At 41.0% G+C, this 11,801-nt stretch overlaps 1 protein-coding gene across 2 annotated transcripts in view; it reads right to left on the bottom strand.

Moving 5' to 3' along the window:
• Nucleotides 1–9,076, bottom strand: part of Snap25 (synaptosome associated protein 25) — a 75,809-nt gene extending 66,733 nt beyond the window's left edge. For both annotated transcript variants that reach the window (XM_051183292.1, XM_051183293.1), the window contains exon 1: nt 8,908–9,076. The gene's annotated coding sequence lies outside the window, so the exon portion shown is untranslated. The remainder of the gene's footprint in view (nt 1–8,907) is intronic.
• Between the last annotated feature and the right edge of the window lie 2,725 nt (nt 9,077–11,801).

Here is an 11,801-nt window from a genome sequence, read left to right on the forward strand (position 1 = left end):
ATGAACATAGAAAGGATGTACATACGATACCTATTCTAATAAAGCAGTGTGTGGTTCTGAAGACAAGGGTTGGCTGAAGGCACAAATCAATACCTCAGTGTATGTATGGGCAATGATTAAAATATCATTTGATGCTAATGAAAGATAGAAACCTTTAAATGTATGCATTTTGTATGCTAAACAGCTTAGTTTCATTATAGGAAAAGGACTTAAATCACTCTTAGGTAATGGCTTCTAATCTCTGAATATCATTCTTCTTTTAGCATTACTTTTCTTGAGAATTCTCTGTTCCTCATTAGCATTTTAACCCTCAGCTCATAGATGATAAAACAGCATAGTAGGATATTAAATTATTTGGTATAGTTTGGTGGTTAGTTGGGGGCAAGCCAAACACCACTTTCATATACAATTTTATTCCAACATGTAGGGTGAATCTACTTGCAAGACTACAGAACAATTACTGCACTTTTCTTAATTGAAATGTTTGGTCAGTAAAAGGCAGAACTACTTAAATGAGTGGCATTCACTTCTCTATAAAGTGGGAATATCCCCATTCACTCATTCCTACATTCCTGGTATATGTAGGGCACTGAAGAATCATGAGCTTTTTTGTCTCCAATCTCTTGGCTTCCATTTTCTGCTAAGGAAAATATAGGTGGGTAATTTTAAAGCCATGCCATAAACCTTCAAGAGAAGTGGGAACACTGTTAAATGATAAACAGAAGTTAAATTCTAAAAGTGGGGGCTGGGAAGACAACCTAATTGTATTTTATTCTAACTCTCTGAGGGATGGCTTATAATGGGGAGCTTCCAGGGGACCAAGGTACAAAAATACTACATTTTCTCTCCTGGCCACCTTGTTTTTCCATCAATTTCAGATTGGAGAATAAATTTTCTAGCCTAGGAGATGTCATTTTTTTGTTTGTTTTTTCTATCTTTTTTTTTTTGGTACTTTATTCTTTCATGTTAAGACATCCCTATGAAGATGGATGCTGAAAAAAATAAAAAAAAACTATATTAAGGAATACATATCATCTAGTAATTGCCATGTAAATGAAGACAAATTTACATAAAGTCATATCTTACTTATTTGTTAGTGGCCAAGTATGTTTCTTAATATATTCATTCATGATATAGTAATCTTGCTGTAGGCGGGTACTAACCAGTGCAAGAAATGTTCGATCAAATCAATTGCACCTGCTGATTTTTTTTTTATGTGGAGTGTGTGTGCCTGCACATGTGTGTGCATGTGTCTGGGCATGCATGGGTGCTTGTGAATTTAGGTGCTCATATGTGTGGAGGCCAGAGGACCATTCAGTGATGCCAGGAATTCAAGAATGTCATCTGCCTCTTTTGAGACAGGGTCCCTCACTGGCCTGGAGCTTGTCAACTAGGATATACTAGCTGGCCAGTGAGCCCCAGCCCTCCTGTCTCTGTCTTCAGAGCACTGAGATTGCAAGCATGTGTCACCTCAGTGTTTTTCAAGTGGGTTCTAGAAATTGAATTTAGGTCCTTGTGCTTGCAAGGCAAGCAGTTTATTAACTGAGCTATCTTTATAGTCTCTCATGTTCTTTTTTAAGTTGTGTTTTAAAAGATCCTAAAATACGACTGTCTGGATAGGGTATGCTCAGCAGAAACATACTTATTTACAGCTGTATCTATGGAACCAGTACAGAGTTTTCTTGGTAAATGGCAACTTGTTCAGAAAATATTTGCTGAACGAGTGAATGAAAGTCTCATACAAACCACTGATGATGTTTGAGGAATTCATGGACAGTCAAGTTAGAAATGCCTAAATGTTCGGCAATTTCTCAAGCATAAACAAGGAATACGGTTTTGATTTCTAGTGAAAATCTTTTCAAGAAGAAATTATAATGGACTTTCTTATTAAAAATAGAAAATATATGACAGGCTCACTTCATATGAAAACTGTTAACTGGTGATCTTCCCAGCAGGGTTTCTGGCATTTCTCTTCCTCTACTTTCTATTCACTGTGTAACTTATTATCAGACCGACCTCGACTAACTGCAGGGGAATTTAAGAAATTTACTCTTTTACATCTTCCAGTCAGTATTCTCTGAAGCTGCACAACAGAGAAATACAAATGAAGATGATCAGCAGCTTAGCCAGAACTCTCCATAGAAAGGGAATCCAGTCCACCTTGCCCAGGCTCTGGGGGCTCATCGGAGAGAATTCTCTAAAACAGAATTGAGGCAGGCAGGAGTGCAGGACTGAGCTCTGGCCTCAGGGGGGCACTGGAGAGGCTTTCATTTCTTCCCATGCTCCCCAGTAGGGGCAGAAACCACTGATTCAAGCCTGCGGCAGGAGACCTCATATTCCAAGTTCAAAAATCTAGAACTGGTGTCATATGAACAAAACATGTGAAAGGGAAGCTGAGACCGGCTGATCAGCCCTTAGAACTTTACACTTTGGAAGAAAATCGCTTTACCCTTGAAGTACAGAAATGGACCAACCACCTTGGAAGGCAAGAAGTGAGTGAGCAGATGGTACAGATTCATCCATTTTGTGATTATCAGGCCAAAACAACAACAGCAGAAGGATTAGACGTATCTTTCCTGTTGAGCAGAGCAGTTATTTAGCATCAACCCAAAGCAGGCATCAAACTTCACTTTCTCTAGACTGAAAAGGAAACACTAATAATAAAGCAGTATCCCTCCTCCCCCACATCTTTAGGGGATACAGATTTGTTTATAACAACAGGTTAATTGCTGATACAGTTAATGTTTGTGAGTCAGCAATAAACAAACAAACAAACAAACAATCCATTTGATCTCTTCTTGCCTGTAACACTTTACATGGATGGAACAACACTGAAATCTGCAGTTGATTATAAAGATGAAAAGCAGTCTTTTCTGAGATATATGAGTTTCTGTGTGATAGGGCTAGAACTCAGGTCCTCACAAATAGTAAGCAAGTGATCACCACTGAACTATACCCTCATCCCTGTGTGATCAACATTTGTACTGGTTATCAGAATTATGTGATTCGGGTCATACAGAAATATTACTTTTTAAATACTTAGCAGTTCAGAGGTTCTACACAGATATCTTCTCTCTCCTCTAAGGAGAAGATGAAAAGCAAATGTTAGAAAATAATAGTCAATACACTGCCTTAAGTAAAACACAAGAGTTCATCAAAACAGAATCCTGAAACAAAATTTTAAAAATAGTGTATTTTAAAGAGGAATTAAAAATGCTTGGGAAAGCTGTAGGATGTAGTATGCACAGATGACTATAAATCTTACTGAGAAGGAGGGCTGACACTCAAAACAGTGACTAAGTAGAACAGACCTTTGACGCAAAAGCCAGGGTTTCTTGTCTGACCAGAAAGATGATATCAAATGATGTTTTGGTGAGGGGGATAAAAAAGGGACTAAGAAAGGGATATGATACCGGGATGCATGAATCATATGATCTGTGAAGGCAGGTTGGTAACCAAAGCATTGCTGGGACAATGGGAGCTGAAAGCCTTTCTCCTGAGACCTCCATACACTGCTGGGGGATTTCAGCTGCATCCGAATGAATGGCAGCAATACTGACCAACCCTGCCTGCGGATGAGGAGATCAAGTTTTATAGTGCTCGGGAGAGTTTTTAAAAGACTAATTCCAACAGGAAATTACAAACACTTGCTTCAGGATAGCAGTGGGGCTCCTGGCTCCCAGCCAGCATCCTAGCAGGAATGCCTTGCTACCCAAATGAGGAAGAGAAGATGAAAAAAATTATGTGCAGAGGCCAATAGTGTAGTTTGGGGACTGGGTGCTTGCCTAGCATGCTCAATTCTCTGGGTTCAATCCCTAGCACACAATCAGTCAATCAATATATCAATCAACCTATCTATCATCCCTTATCATCTTTTGATCTATCTGTCTGTCTGTCTGTCTATCTATCTATCTATCTGTCATCTATTTAGCTTTACAATAAATCAATGTATATTCACTGTGATTCATTTGATCAGTAGGAAAACTGATGGACATGAAGTAACCCAGTATATTTCGCTTACACTGCTCTCTGATATATCATTTAGCCTGTCTTGTCTCTACTTCAGCTACCTCACTCACAAAAACCAAAATGATGAGTAACGTTACCAACATTTGGTGAATTAGCAGCAGGGGTGGCTCAGGCCACTTTATCCCCCAAAGTACTTTGGATTAGTCACTGCCTGAGGTACTTCCATCCATCCTTTTAAATCAAATTCATAACTTACTAAATGCTATTTAGTATTTTACATCTGACACATCTAACTGTAGTTTGCATACTTCATTTCAAATCAGAATCCACTTGAATTTTTCCACAGGGAGAAATGCAGCAATCTTAGTGAAGATGATTATGTAGAAAACACAGATATTGTTACAACAACAATAGCAATTTTGAAGTCTCTTTCCTTTTGTAAGACTAATTTCTTTGAACCAGTTTCTCCACTCACCGTGTCCTCCTTCCTTGACACTGCGATTCATTTCTTCCTTTCCTCTTACCTGAGAGATGTCCTCTGGACCCAGCTTGACAGTCTCCTCCTACAGCTTAAATGGCACAACCTCCCCAATTTCCCCTGGGAAATGAGCCTGGAGGTCAAAACATTTCCCATCACATTTCTCCTGCCAATGTCTTGGTAGAAAGCAAGAGAGGGAAATCTCAGTTTCATAGTCAGAAGGAAAGTAACAAAATCTATATTTGTAACTGCTGTCTCTTTCTCTGCAGTGATGATGCTGTTGGCTCCTTTGCTTTAGTGTTTCTGTCAGCATTTGGAATTTTGAGGCTCTATCATGAGAGTGGTAACTACAGAGTTAAAAAGGAAATATACGTAGTTCAGATGTTAACCTAGTTCTTGAATACAGGGGACCAACAAGAATCAGTCAGTGTAGCTGGAAAAGAAATGTGTTCTGTTCTCCACCTCAGCTCATCCCCGCCTCTCCTCATCATCTCCCCTGGTTCTATTTGTCATGCAGCATGAAACACGTCAAGAATTGACCCCTCCCTGCCCTCCATTCAGTGCATTTGCCAATTTGGAATACTCTGAGGGTGGGAGAAAGAGAGTTCTCCACTATGTTTATCATTCAAATGCACTTTCCAGGACCTCAGATTACCTGGTTCCTGACCTGCTTTTTAATTTCCTTTGCATGAGCTCATCTCAAATAATTTCTTCTATTTAAAAATGGGAAAGGGAAGCTACAGTTTGTTTATGGGCAGGGATGACAAGCCCCTGTAGGTATACGTATACACTAAAATGGGGTGGTAAATGATGTTTAAAAGCAGGATGGATTTTTTTTTTTTTAAAGATGAATCTCCCATGATGAACTAACATTTCCCTCTACTTCGGTGAATTAAAACTCTGTCAACAGCAATTGCTGGATGTTAGCCAGAACCTAGTTGCTTTGCTATTTATATCACTTTCTGCTCAGAAATCAACTTTAGAGTATGATATCAAATATAAGCTTGGTGTTCAAAGCCTTCCATAGGACGCTCTAATCCTATTCTAGAAATTTGTTTCCGCACAAGCGTTCAGCTACGTCCAAATGGACAGACATTTTCAGGGTTCCCTGAACATAGCTTCACTTACATAACTTGAAGTTGTTTACTTAGCAGACCGTTCTAATTTCTTTTTAACCTTCCAAGGCCAGCTCAAGTCCTATGACTGTTTTCATTCTGCCCTTTGATGAAACTGTATCCCTTACTATTGATCACATTTACTTAGAAATGAATTGCTTACACTAATTTTTCCTGATGTCTTTCTGCTTTTTCATTCTAGTATTATGTGATAGGTTTTATTACTTACTATTTCCATTAAGATAGCTAGATGCTAAACTTACTGAGGTTAAAAATCATATAACCATGAAATTGTATACCTCACACGAGGTTCATTTATGTGCCTGGTGCTTCCTGATTGATCAATATCGTCCTATTAGGTTGCTGCCTGCTGGCAAGGGATGACATTGCAGAAATGTATCCAGCGCTGTGGCCAAAACATGATTTTTCCTACCTTTTTAGAGCTGTAAAAAAAATCTCATAATACAAGAAACATTGTTTTTGATAGTGCATCATTTAAAAATCACAATATTCTTTTGTTTCCTCTTTCAATTTCTTGACTGAATTTTTTTTTTATTTCTTCTAATGATCAAAGCCAACATGTTCTCCTGAAGGCCATCTGCTGCACAGTTGCTAGGTGTTATTGGAGGGGCAATCAATTGTGAACTGATAACCTTTACTCTGGGGTTAACAATCAGAGTTTAGAAACATCTTCTAATAAATAAAGGGACAGTTTGCCTTAAAGCTGTGCATATTTTAGAAAGTAAAATTCCTGGGAGGTTTTACCATGAAGGATTATAGAAATTGTAAATTATTTTGTGTTGGGAATACCAAAGTGTAGAAAACAATAAAAAAGCAGGTATAATCACAGGGGCTAGCGACTGTTTCCTGGCTTGTCCCCACACCCCTCTGCTTCTGCCTTTTTCATCACATTGTCCTGCATTTTCAAAATTCAAACTTAAAGTGAAGAAAAAAAATCTTATTATTTTCCTGATGAAGATGGTCAGTGACATAAATATTAAATCAAATCCATGTCCCAGTTACAATTTCCTTTATGTTCTCAGCTAACTGGTCTATATTTAGCTATATAATTGTCTACATTACCTCTGCACCCTTTGAAAGCTTTAAGGCAGACCTGTATCTTTTTCCTTCGTGTTTCACTGGCAAATAAACCAAGCAGAAATTAGTAGTGTTCAAGCACATAATTCAGGCAGCATTAGGCTTTTCATTTGATGCAACTACGCAGAGCTATCTCTATGTGCACTATAATGTTAGAGCATTTAAATAGACTCCTGTCCATATTCCTCCCCCACCTTCCATCAGTGAAACATAGTTGTTTATTATATCTGAAGATTTCCAAGTTATGAACACCCATGTAGCTACATAATCTTGATTAAATTTCCACTGAAGCAATTTACATGCACACACAATATTATATCAGGAAACACATGGCTCTTCATGAAAAGCAAAAGTAGCCCATAAATAACTGGGGAATAAAACAAACCTTTTACATATACAAGGGATTTTAGTTATCTCTAAAACACAGAAGATTTTGATTGGAGTTACGACTAAATAAACACAATTCAAAACATTTGGGAGGGGGGTCTTAAAAAGGGTTCATGCTAGCACTTACATAGTGATATATATATGTATATATATACATATATATATATATATATATTACATACGTAGCTATCACTCTTGTTTACTAACTGTAGAATGCTTATAATTTCAGTCCTGATACTTTCATGACAATTATGAAAATCTAAATCAAATAGATATTTATCCTTGTAATGATTTCTGGCTCATTCAATGTCTCCAAGCCTCAGAGAAGAAAATAGTTATCATGACCTCAGCAAAATCCCGCAGTGCCATAATAGAAATTGCAGTGTATCTTGGGGTCAGATTCCTATTTCAGCCTAGCACCATGGTTCTTTCACCTGCACAACCCTGAAGGACATGGTTGGGTTCTCCCAAGAATGATCACTCTTAATGTCAAATCTAAGGCAATCAATCTGCTATAACTAGTGTTGATAGGAAATATACTAACTCCAAAACCATGGCCAAAGAGATTGGCATTGGTTTTAGCTATGTATGCATGCTTATACCCAGTTTTAAGGATAAATGGAGAAAGAAGAGGGATTCACTCCTAAAATTGGTTCTATTTAATTTAGGTAATTCATATTTTTAAATAAAATATAGTGAACAATCTGTCCTATAAACAGATTGTACTAGCATCTTCATATATGCCTGCTCCAGCCCACCTAATATCAACAGACATATCTCTCCCGTGTTAAGAAAAAAACGTTAACATTTTTCATGTCATAATGGAGGATAAGTGACCATTTCTAAAAGTGTATTTATTTTCTATCTAGAGCAAGACACATGGAGAAATACAGAAGGTTTCTCCAAGTAGTCTATTATTTCTTGAAGCTACGTGGGAGGTGAGGAGGAGAGCAGGCAATTGTCTGTAAATAAATCCCAGTTGACGGGATTTATTTTTCCATCTTCCTTTTAATCTACTGTGCCAGCTCTATGAAGAGTTTCTGTAAGAACTAGATCTCAAAGACAAAATTTGGCCTCCAGCCCTGGCCAGGCATCTCTGCAGCAGGCAATGCTGCGCTGCAGCCTGATCGCTGTCCGCGGTGCTGAAAGGTCAGGGCGCCGAAGCGGGCACTCCTGTCCAGGGTGCTGAGCTCCGGCCACCTCAGTCGTCCAGGAGACCCCACCGCTCAGCTCCGACCCTCCGAGGAGCTCTCCCACCCAGCACCACCCTCCCGCTAGTAGCTGACATGGGGCAGGCGGCATAAATCAAGTCTGCCGGGCTTGGAGGCTGCTGTCGCCGCAGCTCATCTTGCCTGGGGCGGGAACTCCCCCCTTCTCCTTTCGACTCCCCAGCGCCCACACCCTGCTTTCTTATCTCCCTTGGGTAGCAGTGCCCTAAACACAACAGAACAAACGACAAGATCGTGTTTTGCTTTTGCTTTTTGTTCTAAAGGGGAAAAAGGGAAAGAAACCCACAACCCTAATAACCTAAACATATCCCAAAACTGCATCTCAAGATGGAAGAGGGTCCCACGGCTGTTTCAAAAGAGTAAGTTATTATTCTGCACACAACCTCGCTGTTTCTTCCCACCGCGCCATCTGCAGTGTTCCCATTCACTCCTTCTCCAAACAGCTCACCTCAAAAATACTTTTATGTAGCCCCAGGCAAGAGTCTAGGCAGACGTGCACACAGGGAATACCGCACCCTAAGCGCACCAACACTTGTATTTGTCCAGGCTCACTTGGGCTGCCAGCTGCGGTCCCTTCAGTGTATGCGGCCATCCAGGGCCAGGACCACGATCTGGGCAGGGGGCTCTTTACCTTGGCTTCTCCAGAGGATGCTGTCCGCCGATCCCTGCAGGTCACAAGAGTGAAGGAGCCACCGGGCAGGGAGGGAAGGAAAGACAGCTCCTGACCTCCCCGAGGTTTCGTCTTCAATGCAACGTGAGATCTGCCCTCATCAAAGATGGCCGTTCCTTTGACGTCAGCAGCTTTTAATAGCCGGCTCCTCTAGGGGCGGGGAGGAAGTGTGTTGGGGGAGGGCGGAGGGAGGAAGGCGGCTGGGGGCGTTAGGGGAGGAGCCGGGAGGTGTGGAATGCTTGACTCAGCTCTCCGAGAGTTTTGCCGCAAACCTTTTTATTTCAATCTTTTATAAACATCTAAATGGGGTGATTCTTTTGACTCCATTTTAGCATGATCTTGGGAAAACTGTCTCGACTGTTTTCCTGATTGCCTATACCTTTGCCTATGATATACATATGTGAATATATGTGTGTATATACGAGCGTATGTAATGTATATACAGTTATAATGTAAATACATTAATATTTATATGTAAAACGTTCCCCTGCTGACTTGCCTTGGTTGAGTCACAGACCAGAGAGGAAGGCAGAGTAGAAGAGAGGATTGGGATAGATTTCGGTTGCGATTTATTTTCTCCAAAGAGGAGGGTTGGTCCGAAGAGGCATCTCCCCTTCTCTGTTACCAGCTTCTTAGGAGACCAGGTTACAGTGATTACTATTTTTATGAGAGATTGATTGTTGTATCAAAGCAGCATAGCAGGTTTGGAGTTCTCATTTAATCATGGCCAGTTGGGGAAAGGCACGCACTTTCTTTTAAAGTACGCCAGAGCAACTATCACCTAGATAGCACTTGAGCTGGGAAAAGGGAGAGGGAAGCTAGTTAACCCTACAGGCTCGGGTTTGCAGGGCTCAGGGCTTTGAGTTGAGAGTTGTTTGCCCAGGGCTAATAGATGACGCAGTTTCCGGTTGAATTTGCAGTCAGGGCTTGGGTGATGTTCGAGTTTCTTAGAACATCTCCAGGGGACTGTATATGAATGTCCAGACATCCAATGGGAAAGTGGCTAGGACTGGACAGAATTCTGGAGGGTCACTCAATACACAAACCTCGGCAGGCACTCGCAATAGCTGACCCTCCGAAGCTAAGGGCTAAGTATGAGCAAGGATGTCTACTTCTGGTCAGATAAGAGATTAGAAGTAATAACCATACAACATAATCCTGTCTTTGCTTGCTGTGCGTCAAGAGCTGGGGAGGGCAGGAGGAGGTATGCAAATAGTTCGGTGGTTCAGCCTCTGGATGATTCACAGGTGTTGGGGAGGCTGTCGGGTTCTAGGCAGGGAGGGAGAGCTGGGGAGCGCGTGGGAGGTGGGGGACCTCGTCTGAAGAACTGTTTGTACTTTTCCGCGGAGGATGAGATTAGAAGTCGTGCCTTGCAATCTTAAAATTTGATGGCCTCTTGGGCGATGGAAAATCCTTGTCTCTTGGCTGGAGGAAAGAGGAGGGAGAGGGGAGGTGGAGGGAAGTTGGAGGAGATGAGATAGCCTGGGGGGGGGCGTTCAAAACTGGGTTTGAAAAACAACACACTAACGCCCCCCTCTCAACAACACCACTGATGCCCACCCACCCACACGCATGCGCGCGCGCGCGCGCGCACACACACACACACACACACACACACACACACGGGGGGGGGAGGTAAAGAGGGAGGGAGGGAGAGAGAGAGAGAGAGAGAGAGAGAGAGAGAGAGAGAGAGAGAGAGAGAGAGAGAGAGAGAGAGAGAGAGAGAGAGAGAGAGAGAGAGAGAGTTCTCTGGCTTTAAAGCTTCAAGTAATAAAGCTTTTAATTATAGGTGATTGCGGGTTGACTGGTCGGGGGTGGGGGAGGGAGGGGACGACTTGTAAAGGGATTGCAACAGAGAGGAGCATAATTTGCTTTTTCTTAAAGATACCCTGATTCAAAGGATATTTTGAAATGTTAATGTTTGCGATGATGATGGTGTTTGGATTTTTATTAAATCCAGATTTCTGAAATGTTGCTGGTGCAATTTGCTTACCTGATTATTCATTCAACATTTGAGATTTCTGTATGATGAAGAAATATGCGTGGTGTTCACTCCGTTGCCATTTCGGCTCTTACTTTCATTATAAAGCTAGCAGGAATAGGCTTAAGAATGTAATCCTTTTCAGCTAGGGTATGACTTGAAAAAGGGCAGCATGCAGAGTTGGCAGAGAAAAACAAACCACCTTGCAATGAGGAGAAAGAAAATGTGTATATGGCCCTCCAACTAGAAATCAGTCCTGCAGAAAGTTTGTATAAGAATGGAGGCGGGGGATTTTCCAAATTAAAAAAAAGAAAAAGAAAAGTAACTATGTAACTGATGGAGCCTCATTCTGCAGGCCAAAGTGATGTGGCAGTCCCCAGAGAGAACTGCTTGGTGTTCTGAATTTTCAAGTGAAGGTTCCTCAGGCTGACATCTTCAAAAAGTACAGAGTAAGGAGTCAGACTGACTCAGGGCATCACAGAAAATACCATAGGCACTGCAGAATGAGGTGACAGCATTGCTCAGATCTGCATGTTTCTTTAGGAAAGGATGTTGTTTGAGTGTTTCTTCAAGCTTGGGGAACACAAAGGTCTAATCTGAGAGACACTGGATAAATAAAAATTTGTTATGTATAACAAGATAGTCCTTAACATACTTTGAATATCACAATGAGATTTTTCCCAAGGCTGTTTCCATTGTTTTATTAAAATAAAGTAAAACAAACAAAAGCTTTCATGGTGATGCTTGACAGTGACTTGGGGCTTACAAAAATCTGACCCATAAGGAGAAGTAAGGTGAAGAACATTTCGCTCTGAAATGATTCAGCTATCTCTGAGTCCTCTTTACAAAGAACCAGCATATATGGTAACTAATC

This window comes from Phodopus roborovskii, unplaced genomic scaffold (assembly GCF_943737965.1).
Source record: "Phodopus roborovskii unplaced genomic scaffold, PHOROB, whole genome shotgun sequence".
Lineage (NCBI taxonomy): Eukaryota > Metazoa > Chordata > Mammalia > Rodentia > Cricetidae > Phodopus > Phodopus roborovskii.